This window comes from Bombina bombina, chromosome 7 (genome assembly GCF_027579735.1).
Source record: "Bombina bombina isolate aBomBom1 chromosome 7, aBomBom1.pri, whole genome shotgun sequence".
Lineage (NCBI taxonomy): Eukaryota > Metazoa > Chordata > Amphibia > Anura > Bombinatoridae > Bombina > Bombina bombina.
In genome coordinates, this window is record NC_069505.1 from 78,908,540 (window position 1) to 78,929,604 (window position 21,065).

Here is a 21,065-nt window from a genome sequence, read left to right on the forward strand (position 1 = left end):
GAGTGAATCTGTTAGAACATTCCTAACCCCACCTATGTGTGATGGCTATATTAGTGTACTAAGGATGCCTCCATTCGGATACCATAATATAAGTGATATACATGTGCAATTAATGATTTTAAATAACACATACAAATTTAAATAATTATACATAATATAAAAATAAATAATATGATTATAAATGGATGTATGAACAGATTTCCCAATGCAGAACCCCATGATGACTGTTTCGAAAAGGAATTTGCTAATTTCTGCCACCAGGTAGCACTTGACATCTCTGTAAAAGTATGTTCAATCCTTTGTAGTTCTTGTTCCTGATGGTAGAAATTTACATGAATACGTTCAAAAAAATTTTTAAGATGTTCTAGTAACACAGAGTCTTTTTGCAATAAGGTTACCCATTTTTTGCCAAGGTGCATCATCTACTAATATTGGGGTTATGAGTGGAGCCCCCAAGGTAGCGTTATATGTGAGTAACTGTGGGACAGTGAAGTTAAACTGTAGTGAACTTATCCTCACAGGGTACCCAGTAATACAATAAATCCCTGGTGTGATTTGTTCCCTTGAGTTACACCTGTCAAACCACTTCATCTTTAGGCTTCAATGCAACAAAACACACCTTTCCTTGTCCTAAGGGAAAAATCATATCTTGGGGATTAACTTTCTCCACAAAACCATTGCAATATGAGTGATTATGCCAGCAGGAATCAAAAATTATTCTTGCCTGGTTGGGTAGACATAAAGTTTTAGAAGGAAACCTTATGAAGCCAGACATGTCTACCTGGTCCATATGGGAACCATTCCATGAGATTCTGTGACAGGTGTTCCTAGTGAAAACAAATGATAAACATTCTGATAGGTACCACTAGTGGGCACAAGTGAAGTAACCCTGCATATATTTTCCCTGCAGCCCAACCAACTGTTTAACCATGATTCTCTGTGTTTTGATGCAAAACTGTTAACAGGTTGCTCCCACCCTCCCAAAGGTGTATGGTTATTCTCCATAGCCTGTACTATTAATTTAAAGTCAGTTGATAATTCTGTTTGCATGGAAATACACACAAAATCCCATGATACTTCCCTTAACCTACTAATTACTCCTATCAGTATTTCCTCTGTATGTTGAATGGCAGGACCCTGAACCTGAATGACTCTGTGTCAGTGTCTCTACCAGGGTGTTTATCATTTGTTGCGTATGAATCCCTTTTGCATTTAACATCCCCTGATACTGTAAGGTTGCTGTTAAGCTGGATATGTCAATGGAATTTACCACCCCTAGCCCTGTTCCCACACCTTCCAAAACTGTATCCACAATATCCCTCCTAGTCCTTCTCCGAGTACCTTCTGCCCACTTAACTAATGCTTTTTCCATAGTGGCAGTAATTCTGGAACAATTTTGGTAATGTGTGGAAACTAGCCAATCTATTATTTTAATCTTCCACGTGATAAATTGGAATGTGGCTTCCCTCAATACTGGAGTTGGCTTGATTGTACTTGTTTGAAATGGACCGCTAGAAACAACACTTTTCCCCTCACACATTGGAGTATTGTCATAATGTTTCCTCTTTGGTGTAGTGATTAAAGTAGAATAGATCAAAGGTGCAAAAGTAGTTGTTTACCTTTTTTAATCTATTTTTAAGTATACTTCAATCCCTCCACCAAAGTTGGCAGCTGTAACACTCCAATTAATCCCTTCTCCAATTTGTTGTTCAAATATAACCTTGGTTATATTATAGTTGTCGCCATTTATAGTGTGAATAGGATTTGTAAATGTTGTAGACACAGAAATACCTTCTCCCACCAGACCTACAGTCCATTTTCCCCAAGCCACCCACTTACATTCCCATTCAACTTTATTACCCTGGTTGACCCTCCAAAAACCAATTATATTGTCTTGATGTTTTTCTGCAAATATTTCAATCTTCCCACCTACATTAAAAGTCAATTTTCCCAAACAATCTTTGCTAAGGTCTTGAGAGCTCCAGAAGCCTGTCCATCCTCTGATGATGCTGCTTGAGCTCCATCTACGACTCCTTGTGAGGTTGGTGATTGAAAGTTCATTACAGTCACAGATTGGAAGTTTTTGCAATAACACCCACACAAATACAAATAGGTTTGTGCTGATCATTCCACTCAGGCTCCACATAATGAAATCTGTCAAAAAAGATTAAGAGAATATCAGTTCTTAGCAGAAATATCTACATCTGGGACAATTGTCCCTCTATACACTTTACATTGGTCAACATGGACCCATTTGTAACCAGGCTGCCTTCTGGTTTTCCCAGGGGTTGATCTTTCTATTTTAATTACAGTATTACCCAATTTGTCCAAAATTCTATAAGGTCCTTCCCAATTTGCATCCCAGGGAGAATTTTTGTGAAAATTTTTAATCATGATCAATCCCCCCTTCTCAAACAGAGGTGTTTGAGGTGTAGATTAAAATTTACAATCTGTTGGGGCCATATTAGAGGCAGCAAAAATTAGCAGTGAGCTCATCTGCTCCTGAATTTGGGAGAGATATTGATCTCTAGACACAGATTATCTTAAGACGGTAGACAATTGTGGTTCACCTGGGTGGTCTAATGCCATCTTTCTCCCTGTCATGAGCTCATAGGGAGAACACTTGGTAGCATTTGATGGTGTAGCTCTAATAGCCATTAGAACTGTTGGAAGATGTGTGACCCATGATTTACCATACTGGGAAAGCATTTTTGACAATTTTGTTTTTAATGTGCGATTCATGCGCTCAACTATACCAGAGGATTGTGGATGATATGGTACATGAAATATTGTCTGTATTCCCAGTAGGGCACAGAGATTTTGCATTACCTGACCTGTAAAATGTGTACCCCTGTCTGATTCAATGAGTGTTAGAAACCCCCATCTTGAGAAAACATGTTCCCACAGTGCTCTGGCAGTAGCCTGTGCAGTATCACAACAAAGTGGAATAGCCTCAACCCATTTTGAAAAAATATCTACAATTCCTAGGGCATACCTGAGACCCCCCTTTGATAGTGGAAGTGGGCCTATAAAATCAATTTGGATAGCTTTCCAGGGGCCATCTGCTACTGGTATTCTCTGGAGAATGTGTCTCTGACCTTTAAGGCGTGGATTAATTTGAGCACAAATTAAACATTCTTGTACACATTTTAAACAGGTTTCTGCTAAATCTGGCCAATGAAATTTTTGCCTTAAATGGTACTCTAATGCACGTTGCCCAATATGCCCAAGAAGAGAATGTGTTTGCTGTGTTATAGGTCCCTGCAAATGACTTTGGACCACAAAAAAACAATTTAGCCTGTGGATCAGTGGGATTGGAGTAACATATTAACCCATTACAAATTGAATAACCATTTGGGAGTGTTTGCTGTTCCTGTAACAGAGGGAAAGGTTTAGGATCTTTAGCTTGTTCTGTTTTCAAATCAGGTACCTCTGAATCTACCATTGTAATCTTTGCTATGTGTGCCATTGTATCTTTAGATGCAACATGCTCTCTCCATGCTTCCTGTGTCTCACTGTCATTCTCATCTGATTGCCATGGTTCCCCATCTAAAGCTGCCTGTTTGGCTAGCATGTCCATATGTGCAATGTGTTTGTGCCTCAACTTTAACAATATCTGACTGCAATGGGTGTGTTCCCCATTCTACCAATTTCTTAAGGGCCTGAACATGTGACAATGGTTTGCCTGCTGAGTCTACCATTCCCCTTAGATTCCAAATTGGTAAGTACTCTGTCAGTGATCTGGTCACATAGGCACTGTCACTGTATATACAAATGTCTTGTGTGTCAAACCTGTGGCAAGCCATAGAAATGGCTTCTAATTCTGCTCTCTGTGCTGAGAATGATATTGGTAGCATAAATTTAAGAGCTAATTGTTGAGAGGGGACCCAAATAGCAAAACCAGTATTAAATTGACCATCCTGCCAAAATCTTGAACCATCTACATAAATTTGTAAATCCTGGGGAGAAGTTTTGTCCCTGAACAATTTATGAGGTGATTCCCTGTGTGTGAATGTCTCTGTGCAGTCATGGGGTTCACCCTGAGTATGCATTAGTTGGGGTAATGTGTATTTTGCATTGTGTTGTACAGTGATGTCACAATGTTGCAAATCTATTAACCACCTAATCACTCTTTGTGTTGAAACCCCACTTAATGATTTCGCCAACAACATTTTTATAGGGTTATGTGATGTTTGGAGGATGAGCTTCCCAAATCCCACTATATATATAGCTCAGTAGCCTGAACTGACCAATGCACCCCTAACAAAGCCTTGATACATGCGTCATAACCTTTCTCTACTGGAGTAAGAAGCCTGGAAAAATAGCCAACAGGCCTCCATTTTTCAGCCTTCTCCTGCAGTAGGACTGTGGAAATTGAAGTGTCAGATGTGTATGTTTGTAAAGCAAAAGGGGCCTCCCTCTCCACTGTGGCAAGGGCAGGGGCTGATGCTAAACCTTCCTTTAACACTTTAAATGCTTCCTCATGTTCTGCATTCCAAAGAATTTTCCCAACATCCTCCCCTTTCAAACGATCATAGAGAGGTTTTGCTTTTTCAGCAAACCCTTCAATGAAATCATGAGAAAAATTTACCAAGCCTAAAAATTGTCTTAAGGACTGCCTATGCAAAGGTCTGGGCACCTGAAGTATGGCTGTAATTCGTTCTCTAGTAGGGCATCTTGTACCCCTTTGGATTGATACTCCCAAAAATGTCACCTTTTGTCTCATTAATTGTACTTTTGAAGTGTTTAACTTGAGGCCAGATTCAGCAATCAAGTCAAACAGTTCATTCAGCAGCTCCAAATGTTCCTCTACTGTCTCTGTTTGTAACAAAATATCATCTACATACTGTATTATACTTTCTGGGACTGAGAATGTTTTTAATACCTCTGCTAATGCTTGGTGAAAGTATGTAGGCGAGCTGTGGAAGCCATGAGGAAGCGAATTGAAGCAAAATTGCGTATTATCAAAGCAAAAAGCAAACTTATATTGGCACTCTGGGGCTAGTCTGACACTCCAAAAACCATTACTTATATCCAGAACAGAATACCACCTACATGTGGCACTCAGTTTGGATACCACTTCAGGAGTAAAAGCAACTAGATTTGTAACAGGTGGGGTAACTTTATTCACCTTACGAAAATCAGCCGTTAGCCTCCAAGTATTATTTGCTTCCCTTACTGGCCACAAAGGAGAATTATTAGAGGAGGAATATTTCCTAATTATCCATTGGCTTTCAAGCTGACTAATAATTTGCCTCACAGGTTCAATAGCTTCTGCTGGAAAACGATACTGTCTTTGTGGAGGGGGTCAGGGCCTACAATATTGATTTCAATGCCTTTTAATATGCCAAAATCATTCTTATGTTGAGCCCATATGTCAGGGAAATCCATTACCAATCTCTTCAAATCAGGGTGACTTTCAGTATCCGGCCACACCCTTTCTGAAGGAATTGATGCAATGGATGCTATAGGACTGATGTAAGAGTCATCTAATATTACAGGTTTTCTCCCTCTAGTATCCCTCCACAAAACATTGTTACACAGGTCCACTATCATCCCTTCTGATCTCATTATATCAGCACCAAGTATTGTAACCTCTGTGTTTTTGCTCTGCCAAATGGGAATTTCCTTAGTCCACTGATTACCTAGTGTCAGTCACATTTGGGATAAGGGATGCTTGGGACTGGGATACCCCAAGTCCCACAAGAAATGTCTGTCTTGTCCCTTGTGGGGGACTTAATGGTATATCTGTCAGAGTTACTGAAGCTCCTGTGTCTATTAGAAGTTTTGTGCGATGGCCCCCAATCACACCATAGACACAGGGACGTCCAGAATGATCCCTAAAGGTGTTACATATAGGGACCATGTTATCCAGGGCCTGAGGTAGTCAGTCAGAGCAGGATATCAGAGGAGAATTATTTTTATAATTCTTTTCATGATATCCCACTTCCCCTCCCCCCACAGTCATCACTCTCAAAGCCTCATGCGCTGGGCCATACAGATTAGTACCAGGCCTAAGCTTTGGGGTGTATTCCTGTCCTGTTTTATCTTGGGGCTTAATCTTGTTACTTTTCCCTACCCAATTCTGCGCATAGCTTTCTTTTGGAGATGCAGAGGGATGTAATCTTTCCTGCCCTCCCTTAGTTTCCTTCTGGATTCTCTTTAAGAATCTGCAATCTACTTGTCTGTGCCCATATTTATTGGAGTAATGGCAAGTACCTTTAAAGGGACCCTCTGAATATTTTTGTTTCCCTTCATTAGTGGTTACCATAGCAATTTGGTGTTGCCCTGTGTTCCTTTTCTTTAGAATGTTCTGCCTAGCCTTACCTATAATAGATAACACACCCTCTAGTGTATTATTTTCCTCAGCCATCATTTGTATGCTAGGTTCCAAATATGTGAATTTTTTAATTAAGTACTGCAACATATCATGAGGTGTCTGTTCTGGTGAAATTCTGTGTGCAAATCTATATAATTGTTCAAATTTAGCTGCAAATACCCATGGGTCATCATTTAATGCTACTTGCATTTCTGCAAGAGAGTGACTGTCTAAATCTCTACTCCCTGTCACTAGTTTGCAAACAGCTTTTAATCTGTCCCCATCTGAACCCCATTTATCCTCCTTAAACCAATCTGTGTTCAAATTAACTGGGCCTGCAACTGGTGATTGTAATCTAGCTGCAATGCTGCCTGGAAGCCAAATTTTTAACATTAGGCATGCTTCTTTATGTGACAGCATGTATTGTTTTATTGCAGACTCAAAATTTGACATGTTGGTAAATACATCTGCTTTAACATCATACACTGGAAAGAGAGGTTTTAACTTTACCAATTGTCTGATTACTTTATCTCTATCTTGTTTTTTAAGGCTTGTTGATACCAGGGATGATGTTTCAGCAGAGGTGGTAGAAAAAGGTAAATTTTGCGTTTGAGTTAAATTTCTTCGACTGGATCTTAAACTGGATGTTAGTAATAAAGTATCTGTTTGATGTTCTGGATTTAATGTTCTTGGCCTAGTTATCTTTGGGGTTAGTATGGGAATGTGTGTGCTCTCTGTATTTTGTGTGTGATCAAATCTTTCTTCACTGTGAGGAATAGGCGCCCTCCCCCCATCAACATTTGGACTTAGCACCCTTCCCCCATTAGTATCTGGGCTACCTTCCTGCGACACACATGCATTGTCCTCATTTAATACTGCAACAGGGGTTAAGTTTGCAAGCCCCTGTCTCAATGAAGCTATAAGTTGGCCTCTCGCATCATAATTTTCTTCTAAAGTATTAATATATTCTGCATTTACACCCCATGTGGGGCAATTCTCATCTAATGTGTTACAATTCATCTCTGTTAACATAGCTATTGGGGGAGAATGTTCAAAGATTGCTCTATTCATTTGGTCTTTTATAGCTAACAACAGTTTCATGCAATTCTGTAATTTGGATTTTTCTTTTGCTAAACAAAACCTCTATCATTAAGCTTATTCTCATTCTCACATTGCAACCACACATATTTCAGTCTTTTAACTATGTCAGTATTCTCATCAACAGGCTCAAATGTGCTACATTCTGCATATTTAACAATTCCATACTCACACTTTAAAGTGTCTTCAGACTGCCAGCAAATCAGATTCATGTCCTGCGCGATATGATTTTCTCTGCGTCTGGTTCAACTGATCCTTAGGTAATGCCTCTCTATCTCTGTAGTCCTGGCCAAAGACTTTACTGCTGAAACGCTCAACTCAAAAACAGTATAGCAAAAACTAGGTTAAATTTTCATCCAAAAATCACACTTATAAAAAGAACCTGGATTTGTAACCCCTTTAAACAAGTGTAGTTGGTAAGAAAATTATTGCTGGTTCGGCTCGCCAATGAAATAACTGCATTTATGGTACCTAAGACTCTATAAATCTTAGTGTCTGTTTGCTATACTCTTTAGTGAAAGGCTAATACATATTAACACACAATCACTAGCTTAATTAAACTACCTGCAAGAATATCACTCACACAGTCTTATTCCAGCAGTACAAAACTTTTATTACAATGAGGCTACATAAACAGTTATAATATGCAGATTAAATATAAATTACACATATGCAAATCACTTATAAATACTCAGCAGTGAACTATACATCAATATTACACTAATACATTTGCCCAATCTATGTGAAAGTATGGTGTGCTGTAATTATGTGTCTGCAAGGATCACTTACTTAATGTTCTCAGAGCATGCCAAAGGTAAGAAAGAGAGAGTCCCAGTATTCCTGCTACTTTTATTGTAAGTTTTTCATCCCTCCCACAATGATGATGTCACTCATAAGCAAGCCCCCTTTTGTAATGTCCAGGTATTTTTGGTTACAATGCCATGTGGTCTGGGGGAAGGGAATGCATTTGGTCAAAGGGTCTCTATATAGATTTCTACTCACACCAGCTGGTCATCCTTCTCAGATGGGTGTCTGGTAATGTGATCTTTCTACATTCCACAGTGACCCAGTGTCAAATGAGGATTTAACCCCTTCCTGAATACACAGCTGAGTTCTTACAGTATAATGCCATAATATCCCTTCTGGACAATATCTGAGTTCTTACAAATTTATGCCCTTATTACACAAATCATGTGGGTTTCAAAGGAAGAAAATCTGATGGAAGAGATGGGTTGTAATTGTTGAAAAGTGCAACAAAAGGAAGGTAGAATACCTACACCACCTCCTTGTCTGTTTACAGACCTAGGGATGTGGTTAAAGGGGGGTCCCCCATGTGATAGTAAAGCAGGGCAGCCGTGACTTAAATAGCCAGGTTTCTGTGAGAACCAGAAGGTTGAGGGAATGAGTGATGAAGAGGTTGTGGATGGAAATGAGCTTGTTACACAGATAACAAGTGAAGGGGGTGTTGGTTTTAGATACAGAAGGAACTTGAATAAAGTTTCCAGAGTTCTGGTTTTTAGGACTATGACAAGGCAAAGAGAGGTGGGCTTGATTAGGAAGTTCTGAGGGACTGGGATTGTGAGATATATCACCAGCAGCTTGTATGAGTAAGAGGGAGAGTATGATGAGATACATATTTGCTGTATTGAGTGTCTTTGGAATGTGTTTGCAGGGGGGAGAGAGTGAGTTTAGGAATGTGTGAAGTTCATGAGAGCAAAAGTGAAGTGAGTATAAAAGAGATGGGCCAATGAGTAGAGCAGGTCGTGAGGGGGAACAAGTCAATGAATAATATGGTTTGTTTTAGAAACGAGGTAGCAACAAAAAAAAAAATGAACACTAAGATCTGAAGCATTTTCCAAAAGGAAAACAGTAAAGAATAAATCACAAAATTTTTCAGTTCTTGTGTAATTATTTTGCTTAAGAAATGTGAACATATGCTATTATAATAGTGCAACTGCTCTTTCAATGCCACACCTTGCCATGCATTTCCAAAACTAGTCTTAAATTTATAGGACTGAGCATTCAGCTGGGTCCACTAAATTAGCTAATGACAGTGAAAATGGGCAATTGTAAAGTTTTATTTCTGGCCAGGTTTGGGTGCGATAAGGTAAAATAAACAGAAAATAGAATTTGGAGGAGGCTGAAGTTATGCCATTAGTTAGCTATAAATGTAAGAAGAATAGCAAGTATTGACAAGGATTGAACATCACATGGCAATTTAGAACATTAGAAATACCATCACAATAAATACAGGACTTATTTAACAGCCTACAATAATATACTCAATTCACATACTAAAACAAAGTTACACTGAGGAGAATAGCACCAGAAGAGAGTGCATTGTGCAGGGGATAGTACAGGGGCTCAATTCGCATAACTGAAAAGCATAATAAACAGTGTAGGGTTAACTTAATAATCTAGTGTGCATTCCCTCAGCATATGTCAATAGGCAGTCTAGCTTAATCAGCACTGTTGTGAGCATAGAGTATAATTTTTGTATAATTATAATTGCCTCACATAAAATGCTCACTTAAGGAATGTGAACATATACTATTACAATACTGCAACTGTACTTTCAATGCAACCTCTTGATCGATTTTTTAATTAATTTGGGTGTAATGCAGAGTAAATATAGTGTCATACCTGTATAAATACAAATCCACATGAGGCTATAAAAGGACAGTAATAGGCAACATTTTGGGTCCATGCACATGAAGTATGCCTCATTCTAGACTATTATATTTTAAAGAACACAAATATTTTAAAGTAGTTAGTGGTGTCGACTACTATAACACAACTGTCATGACCCCTGTATAGTTAGTTATTGCAGCCTCTAAATACATTAATAGTACTGTCAGGACCCCTTCAGAAGAAGACACACTTTTGACTTTGGGCTACTAACCAGGAATTGGACCTGTGACCTTGAGGAGGACCAGTGTTAATAGGGCAAAAGCCATGCTTACTGAGCTATGTTTTATTCATTTGTGTGTTGGAAATTACCAGTTCTGTCCTTTTACCTTTTTGACTCCATCTTATACACCTGATGACAGGTGCACATCATTAGCAATCAACACCCTATTTAAACCAGAAACCAGCAGCAGAAGTCCAACTTAGTTGTTACAGAGTGTTATAGTGTCTGTGGCTAGTGCTGGATGTTCCTGATCTTCATTTTTTGTTTACTCAAACTTAAATCTCTGCCATCTGCTCTGAGCTTGTGTCTGACTATTGTCTTAACCCTCCTGTTACTGCATACTTGGGTTATTTTTCCTTCCCTTGTGCTCTCTTTATTAACACAAAGCCATCTTCTTCATTTCTGATATATTTAATTAATACCCGTGGACAGCCAAATCTATTCAGAAATGTCCAAAACACACCTGAACCAACAATACCTGCAAGTCAGCCACACCCTGTCCTTAGCTGCCCATACTGATCTACCCCAAACATAAAGTCAAGAACGTAGATTTTAAAAGTTGGATAATTAATACCATATCACAAAAAGGGCTATTATCCCCTCATAAACCATGTAGCCATTTTTTTAATCTAGTAGTTTAAGAAAGCTGAATCCTTTAGAAGATGTAGTTATTAACAAAGTATTAACAAAAGCCACGTTTACACAATTCCTGGTAATATTATTGGCTCTCAAAATCCTGCATACTTTTTTTTTATTACAATTTACCAACTTTTAAAAAGGTGATAAGTGTTGAACAAACCTTTTCAACATGTTTGCATCTAACCATAGCTATGTTATAGTCCATGGGTAGCGGGCTTTACTGAAATATACATATGTATATGCATTTAATAGCCATATACATTATATTTGTACTCAGCGCCTTACTGTAATGTAACAAGGAACAACAATAAGGATAAGGGAAAGTGACCTGAGGTGTGCCGTGATCACATGGTCATTATGCCTAAAAGGGGGAATACCCAAAAGAAAAGGTAAATGATAGAGAATAGAGGGAATAAAGGGATGGGGGAAATGTACAGGAACGCAGACAAGGAAAGGAGGAATGTACAAGCTTATATTAGGGTAAGACTTCTCCTACAAATTCAGGCTAGCTAATAGCCAGCCTTCCTACTTGTATTTGGAGCCTTACTCTAATGTAACAAGGAATAACAAAGAGAAGCTAAAGTGAACTGAGGTGTGTTGTGATCACATGGTAAGTATGTCTAAAAGGGGGCAAAAAGAGACAAAGTAGGATAAGAATAAATGTTTTTTTCATAATACTACAAAATTATTCAACCACAAAAAAGAAAAGGCTTGAGACATTTTAACATGTGAGTCGAGAATATATCTAGTATAACAAGATGAATGCCATCTCCCTAATCCCTGAATGACATGAGCAGAAACCCCATGTCAAGAGGCTGCAGATGCCGCTCCTATTCTGAAGGAATGGCCAGAAAAATACATAATTAAGACCTTAATTCACTAAAACAATGTGACAATGTTTAACAAACTGAGCAGACATAAGGGGAGCATAAGGAAAAGGTAAGAGGTGCATGGATGGCCCACTATCTGTCAGCTGATGCAAAAGATAGTCCAGAACAGCTACTGGGCACCATGAGTTATTGGTCTTAAAATACTTAACATCAACACCGGACCCTGTCTGATATGTCTTACATGCATCCAGATGCAAATTTTCAAGAAATCTAACTAATTTTAGATATATACCAGGTTATAAAATATAATGTATTTATTATTCTTTAAAATCACCTCCAATTAAAATGTATATACAAAACAATTAATAATTAATATTTATTCCTAAATTCTTTATATTAGTTAAATGTATATACACATTGAATTATATTTAAAAAGAGATTAGAAAATGAATCAATTATGCACACTTTTTTCATTACAATATTCTATACAACAGATCATAATATACCCTTAAAAATTAACCTTAGTAACAGTGAATCATATTAAAATACCACAATAAAATACCAGAATATGGACCGCTAACTTAAGTGTTTAGTTAAACAATATACAAGATACTTCACACAAATGACAATCCCAGCACAGTATATCACTAGCCAATTAATCTGAGCTGAAATAACCTCTTATTTAGCTGCAATAAGACACATTCTAATATATATATATATATATATATATATATATATATATATAATTACAAATGTTGTCACCAAGCACTCGCGAGTTGTAATCTTCTGCCCCGGTGCGGTGCATAAAAACACACATTTAGCAATAACTTGAGACCGCACTCTGAGTACTTAATCCAAACCACTTCCGTGGTGTTTTAATTCAGGTAACGTTTCGGGGTCTCCCCCTTTATCAAACATACAGAACAGTGCAACATAAACCTCTAAATATACCCCCTCTTACCCACCACAAACACGTCCAGCTCTGCCCACTGCGAACTCCCGGAAGCGTCTCCCCAGCGCAACTGCGCATGCGCCAGGCGGCACCACGGAAGCCCCAATGGGCCAACTGCAGAAAACAAAGTGACAAGTGAATACCGTAACCTAGCAACGGTAGTAAGCAAAAATATTACAACATCGAACAGCCTAATAAAATCTAAATATGTAAAAACCCAGCCACTTAATGATGTATTTGTCTCAAGTATCTTATGTTCTCTATCTTGATGAATCTCATCCTCATGATTAATTTATCTGAATTCCATTGTAAGTGTGGGGGCCATACCATAATCTATATTGACCAAGTCTGGGTGCCAGAACTTCTAGTGTAATAATTATTTAACAGCAAAAAAGAAGAAAGGGGGGGGGTTAAAGACAAATCTGAAAAACAGAGAACTGTGTAAATCTATACACAAACTATAAAAATCTATCTGAAAAAATGAAAACTTAAAAAATAAAAAATAATTGTTCTTGAAAAAAGGAACTTACATAAAAAATTAGAAAAATACTAAAAAATAAACATATCACGTATATGTAATGGTCTTGTATTTGTTATATCAAATTAAATCCTAATGTCCCGAACCACTAGTGTGTATTTACAACTAGTAAATGGCAATCAAACCCCTATAACGTTCAGCTACCCAGACTTGTGTGCAAAAATCCATTATGATAATTGGAAAAACTTTTTGGAGTTATAGGAGCAGCACCAGGGGTCTTACTGTCTGCAACCAACACAATATCACATTTATATTATACAGGCACAGAGTGTGCAACCTATTACAAAAAACATTGTAGGTCAAAATGAGTGTTAAGTCCCTTTGGAATTAGAGTGTCCAGGGTATGGATCCATCTGGACTCCTTTTGTAGCAACACTCTGCCTCTGTCACCCCCTCTGGGTAGGGGGGGTACGTGGTCAATAATCACATTTTAAATCCTTCACCGTATGTTTATGTTTGGCGAAGTGCCTGGCGACTGGTTGTTCTGAGTCCCCATCTTTTATTGCGGTGTGTATGGCCGCCCTGTGATTGGCCATCCTCGTACGCAAGTCATCCGTTGTCTTGCCAACGTAGAATCTTCCACACACACAGTGAAGAAAGTAAATAATGAAGGTGGTGGTACAGGTGACACAATGTTTGATTTTGTTTCTTTTGTTGGTCCATGGGTGTGTGAACTACATATATATATATATATATATATATATCTGTAATTAATTTGATATTAAAATACAAAATTCTTACTAAACATTAATATTTAATACCAGTATACTTACTACCCTTGGTCTAATTAATATTAAATGCAAGAATAAATTCTTTTAAATCACAACTATGATATAACTATAGTTTTAGAATACCTTTGTTTAAAATATAAAGCAGCCATATGTTACCAAAATAAACCAATTGAGTGTTTCAGCTATTTCAGATAAATCCAATTCACCTCATAAAATAAGAGAGGTATTTTGCAATATGTATAAGAATAGGTAGCCCAATTTCGCTTATAGTGACTGTGTCCCAAAATGGCAGCAAGGTTATCAGTCAAAATTTTTAGCAAGCAAAGACCCTTCTTTCTCATATGCATGGGCTTTTCAAGTGATAGGCCCCTCCTCTACTTTGTAATCATTGGTGAACGTTTTGGATATGCACTTCTGGTGCTGTCTTCGTGATCGGCCCTTCGAAGCTGAACATCTCTTCGTTACTGGGATCATACCAGTTTTAGTCCATTAGGGGGCAGCAGACAACTAGAAATGCATTTTCATTATCAACACTGCTAACAGCTTACTATATCTAACCTTTAAAATGTTTATTTAATATACTATAATTTCCAGTACCAGCAAACAATGTGTCCAATGTGTATCGGATTATTTTATACCATTTTATCTGAGTATTTCAAGACTAAATATTTTAGAAGATGCCTTTAAAGTTGCATTTGATTATTTTCCCATATTAATACAAATACAGCACATTTCACATTCAATACATCTCTTGATAGTGTTATTTTGAGTGTATGAAAAACACAATTTATCATTTCTGGGTCAATTTACTGTTTTCTCCTCGGTCTGAAATGAAAGAAACAATGTTATTCTGGCACAGTTAAACATTTTAGATTGATTAAATAGCTACTTATTAAATTCAGCAAATATTCATATTTAATATTATACAAACAGAAAATATCATATTTATTTATTTGTACATATTATTTAGACAGTCTGAGGCACATATTAAATATTTGAAAACTATATAGATAATTTGTCCAAACTTCAAATCCTCCAGACATCTATGCTTTCAAATAACGCATGTTTCTCTTAGTAATCTTCACATAGATGTTACCTCTGGAATTTGTGGATTTAACTCAGCGTGGGGTAATCAACTCTTGTATGTAAAGTGGTTCCCCCTCATGAAAAAAAAAAACAGTTTTTTATGCATATATCTATGTGTAGATGAATATAAATATATATATATATATATATATATATATATATATAGTATTTAATAACACTCACATATATCCTGACATAATTAATGAATGTGCAGGTGTGCTAATCTTCTGAATACCTTTAAAAATAGCTTTGATAGGATAAAAAAAATGAGGGTCTATAAGGGGACAACATAGCTAAGAAATTTTGAATACCTGCCAAATACAATTTTAACTGTATTATGCGAGTTTTAACTGTGATTGGCAGTAGGCTATGAAAGCCAACATATATTGGATATTACTGTAGTCTGAATTAGGATATGAAGACTGGAACAACTTGTTAGTATTCCAAGCAGTATTACATGTCTTCATAGTGTTAGATGACAACAATTTGATAATTAAATGAACTGTGTGGAGCCAGTGTGCAATTAATGCATTAACAATTAATGGTCAGAGACAGGTGTGGCTCTGGCATCTGCTGAAAGAACAAGGGCAAAGTAAACCGAGATAAAGCATCAACAGCATTAATGAATTTACAGTGAATATGAAAATTGTAGTGAAGGGACAACCAAGTGAGCCTATGTAGGAAAGTCATAAGCAAGGAATTGGACCTACCCTAGTTAATGAAAATCAAAAGGAAAGGAGCACAGTACACCTGTTTGTGGGGCACGAGTAAGATTTGCCAAATCTTGTCAATCCAAATAGTCATACATCCAAAGCACTCCAGCCACCAGAAGAAATCTTTGTTTAAAAGACCTTTATTTTCATTAGTTGGGTCCAAAAGTTTACAGTAACAACATTTCAAACCTACAATGGGCTCTTAGTCACGTACATGACTAAGAGCCTATTGTAGGTTTGAAACGTTGTTCCTACACTAGTTAATGTCAGAAGTGGCCTGATTATCTGTAGAGAAAACTATGGTGCGACATGTCCACTGATGACCCTAAACCTGAGCAGCAGCAACGATGGGATAGATTTTAAAAAGCAAAGAAGTCTGAGCAAACCTGGGTATTAACAGAATATCATCTGGCCAAGGCCCTGCCAAACCAATGAGTGCCAAAAGCTGCAGCGTCCGTGACTACATGAGGAGAAAATTCCAAAACTGACGGAATGAACATGGATATGCAGTTTCAACACTGGAGGAAATTGTCCCACATATGTAAATCAGATAAGGCAGCAGTATCAAGTTTGACATAAGAATCAGAGCCAAGGGTAAAAGAGTCTAGAAATTAAAGACCTGCGTTGGGGAATAATTCTCTTAGCAAAATTGAGCATACCAAGCAGTGATTGAAGCTTTTTCCTGGTATAAACTTGAGAGACCAAAAACTCTAACCCTGACTAATTTATTGGATGAAAAACTAGCCTGCATAGACTGGGAGTCTAACCTAATAAAAATACCCTCAACTTTATTGGCTGCTACCGAAATGTTGATATCAGAAAAAGCAATAGTATTTGGCGATTAGCAGGGGCCTGGGTAGCACTTTCAATCAGAAAAAAATCATCTAAGTAATGAATGACTGTCTGACAGTGAATTATATAAGGTAGATTTATTAAATGTCAAGTGGTCATGATTCGCTGTAGCGGATCATGTCCGCCCGACAGCGCTAAATGCCGACAGCATACGCTGTGATAAACCCTGTATGAAACCCCTGTGTGAAAATATTCACCAAGGGTGAAAGGTGAGTAACTAAGCAAGCCTGCAAATAAAGGGTGCTAATGTGGCTTAATCTAGAGGACTTACCCTGTTTAAGAGTACAAATATGAAGGAGGCGACACTGACTGTAACTGCATGAGGAATAATTTAAAATTATTACAAATCTGAGCTTTACCCAAAAAACTATTAGGACGCCCTAACTTATCCAACTAAACAGATTAAGCCGGGGTTGGGAGAATGCCAGTGACCGCCCTGGAATTACTCAAACACAGAGGATTCCATATAAGGGCACTGCACCAGGTAATAGTATGTGTAGAAGACTGGAAATTCACCCATACCAGGGACCTGAGCCCAGCAAAGTGTCAGCAAAACAGTTCAGTATCCAAATTCCTCCAATCAGTCTAAACTTGAAATTGAGCCAGAACTGCAGTGGCCTTAGCAGAAAAAGAGCGATGATGGTCTTAAAAGGCAGAGCCACAGTACTTCTGAACCAATTCCACTACCTTTATAGAGGTACAACTCCTCCCCCCTAACGAGGCTTACAGAGCAGATGACATCCTTGAAAATGCTAAAAGCAAGAACAAAATCTAGGACAGAGAGTTTGTGGCTGAGTCAATGGTCCTTAAACTTAAATACCACTGAGACATTGCCACAAGCATAAGACTTATTCTCAGCTACATCATGGGCCGCGATCTGAAGGGAAGCTAAATTCACATCCTTACACTCTAATATATTTTTTTGAATGTTAGCTGACACAAAATGCACGGGAGTAACAAGCTGGCCCCATACCTGAAGCTATAGGTAAAGGGGCTGGGACAGTAACAGTTCCAGGAGCAATGGGCGCCTCAGGGGTCATAATGGAGGATGGTTTACTCTCCAAAGTTACAGTGTCAACCCTAGCCCAAAGCTCATGAAAAGTAGTAGTCAATGAATTCAGAATAGTGTGAATCCGAGTCAGATGTAGCAACAGTGCGTAAAGAGATCTGTTCAGCGCTGGTGCCAAGCGTGCTGGGAAATAAAAATCTAAATTGACTTTTCGTGCCATAGCCGGGTAGGAAATACCCCTGCGCTGCAATTTAGCCATGAGCTTTGATCGCCTAGCAGGAGATGGCGGGATATAGGCAAATTCATCAATATCCGTGGCTTGAGACATGACCTAAAAATGAGAAAAAGATTTATTTAAAAAAAATAAAAAAAATAAATATATATATATATATATATATATATATATATATACACATAAATACATGTGTGAACCATATGCAAATGAGCAAACAAATAATAATGAAAAACAAATTGAAAACAACAAACTTAACTCATATTACTGCAAAAAACGTGTCTTATGTATGAAAAAAAAAAAAAGCTGAGTCACGTGGGGCGTACCAGGTAAATTTTAAAAAACGTAAACCAAGGCCTTATAATACCTGAAAACATAAGAGGTAAGAATGTTTATGTACACTAAAATATCTGAAATATGTAGTTCAAGTGAGCAGACTCACTAGGGTGATAGTAACTGTGAAAAAAAAACAAACAGTGCATCCCAACTCCAAGTAGTATTTATTGACAAACCAAGTGTGCATAAAAGATTAAAAGCACAGCAAAATGTTGCACTCCTTATAGCTGTCTGTCACCAGCTTTCGGCGTTCACATCCAGATCAAGAGCATGCAGGTATGTGGATCCACGGAAGCTGTGGAGGGGCAAAATTCCTAGTTTCCTCAACAGTTTTGCCCACGCAATGGCTGGACTTTCTCAAGAGGGTTAAATTGTATATGTCATGAAGGCTGTTGTAGAGTCTTTTTATATAGGAATATACTGTGATAATTTAACCAATCGGGTTTCAATAAATTGTGATACCTGATTTCAGTGTATAGTATCTGTTTGTGACAATGTATCATTTAAATGTACAGTAATGTCGATATATGTATATAAAAAAACGTTTTTAAGATATTGCAAAATATACAGTCCGGGTGTGCAATAATTGTTAATGCATAAATGCATTGTATTGTTCCGAGTATAGGCTGCTCCTAATTATAGGTTGCACCCTTCAAGTTGGGTGCCATTTTAAAGAAATTAAATTTCTCCAACATTGGTGTGTCCGGTCCACGGCGTCATCCATAACTTGTGGGATATTCTCTTCCCCAACAGGAAATGGCAAAGAGCACAGCAAAAGCTGTCCATATAGTCCCTCCCAGGCTCCGCCCCCCGTCATTTTCTTTGCCGCTCTGAACAAGTAGCATCTCCACGGAGATGGTGAAGAGTATGTGGTGTTTAGTTGTAGTTTTTTATTCTTCTATCAAGAGTTTATTTTAAAATAGTGCTGGTATGTACTATTTACTCTGAAACAGAAAGAGATGAAGAGTTCTGTTTATAAGAGGAGTATGATTTTAGCAGCAGTAACTAAAATCGATTGCTGTTCCCACACAGGACTGTTGAGCTGAGAGAACTTCAGTTGGGGGGAACAGTTTGCAGACTTTTCTGCTCAAGGTATGACTAGCCATTTTTCTAACAAGACTGTGTAATGCTGGAAGGCTGTCATTTTTCCCTCATGGGGATCGGTAAGCCATTTTCTTAGTCTCAAACAGAATAAAGGGCTTATTATGGGCTATAAACTGGTAGACACTTTTATGGGCTAAATCGATTGCTTTATTTAGGTATTATATGCAGTTTGAAGTTGAATTTCACACTTTTATAACTTTGGGGAACGTTTTTTGCGCCAGGCACTTGTTAAGACACCTTCCCAGTCAGGAAGGGCCTTTCTCTGTAGTAGGCAGAGCCTCATTTTCGCGCCATTACTGCGCAGTTCCTTTTGAGAAGAGTACATGCAGCTGCATGTGTGAGGGTCTGGAATTCACTGAAAAAGTTCCTAGAAGGCTTCATTTGGTATCGTATACCCCCCTGGGATTGGTGAAGTCACAGCAAAGGCTGGGGCTGGGACTGTAAGGGGGTTAAAATTGTAAACGGCTCCGTTTTCTACATTTTAAGGGTTAACAGCTTGAAATTCGGGGTGCAATACATTGAATGCATTAAGACACTGTGGTGAAAATTTGGTAAAGATTGGATAATTCCTTCATAGTTTTTCACATATTCAGTAATAAAGTGTGCCCTGTTTAACATTTAAAGTGACAGTAACGGTTTTGTTTTAAAACGGTTTTTGTGCTTTATTAACCAGTTTAAGCCTGTTTAACATGTCTGTGCCTTCAGATAGATCATGTTCTGTATGTATGGAAGCCAATGTGGTTCCCCCTTCAAATATGTGTGATAATTGTGCCATAGCGTCCAAACAAAGTAAGGACAGTACTGTCACAAATAGTAAAGTTGCCCAGGATGATTCCTCAGATGGAGGAAGTAGACATAGTTCTACATCATCTCCTTCTGTGTCTACACCAGTCTTGCCCACGCAGGAGACCCCTAGTACTTCTAGCGCGCCAATGCTTGTTACTATGCAACAATTGACGGCAGTAATGGATAACTCCATAGCAAATATTTTATCCAAAATGCCTGCATATCAGAGAAAGCGCGATTGCTCTGTTTTAAACACTATAGAGCAGGAGGGCGCTGATGATAATTTTTCTGTCATACCCTCACACCAGTCTGAAGTGGCAATGAGGGAGGTTTTGTCAGATGGGGAAATTTCTGATACAGGAAGAATTTCTCAGCAGGCCCAGCAAAGTGTCAGCAAAACAGTTCAGTATCCAAATTCCTCCAATCAGTCTAAACTTGAAATTGAGCCAGAACTGCAGCGGCCTTAGCAGAAAAAGAGCGATGATGGTCTTAAAAGGCAGAGCCACAGTACTTCTGAACCAATTCCACTACCTTTATAGAGGTACAACTCCTCCCCCCTAACGAGGCTTACAGAGCAGATGACATCCTTGAAAATGCTAAAAGCAAGAACAAAATCTAGGACAGAGAGTTTGTGGCTGAGTCAATGGTCCTTAAACTTAAATACCACTGAGACATTGCCACAAGCATAAGACTTATTCTCAGCTACATCATGGGCCGCGATCTGAAGGGAAGCTAAATTCACATCCTTACACTCTAATATATTTTTTTGAATGTTAGCTGGCACAAAATGCACGGGAGTAACAAGCTGGCCCCATACCTGAAGCTACAGGTAAAGGGGCTGGGACAGTAACAGTTCCAGGAGCAATGGGCGCCTCAGGGGTCATAATGGAGGATGGTTTACTCTCCAAAGTTACAGTGTCAACCCTAGC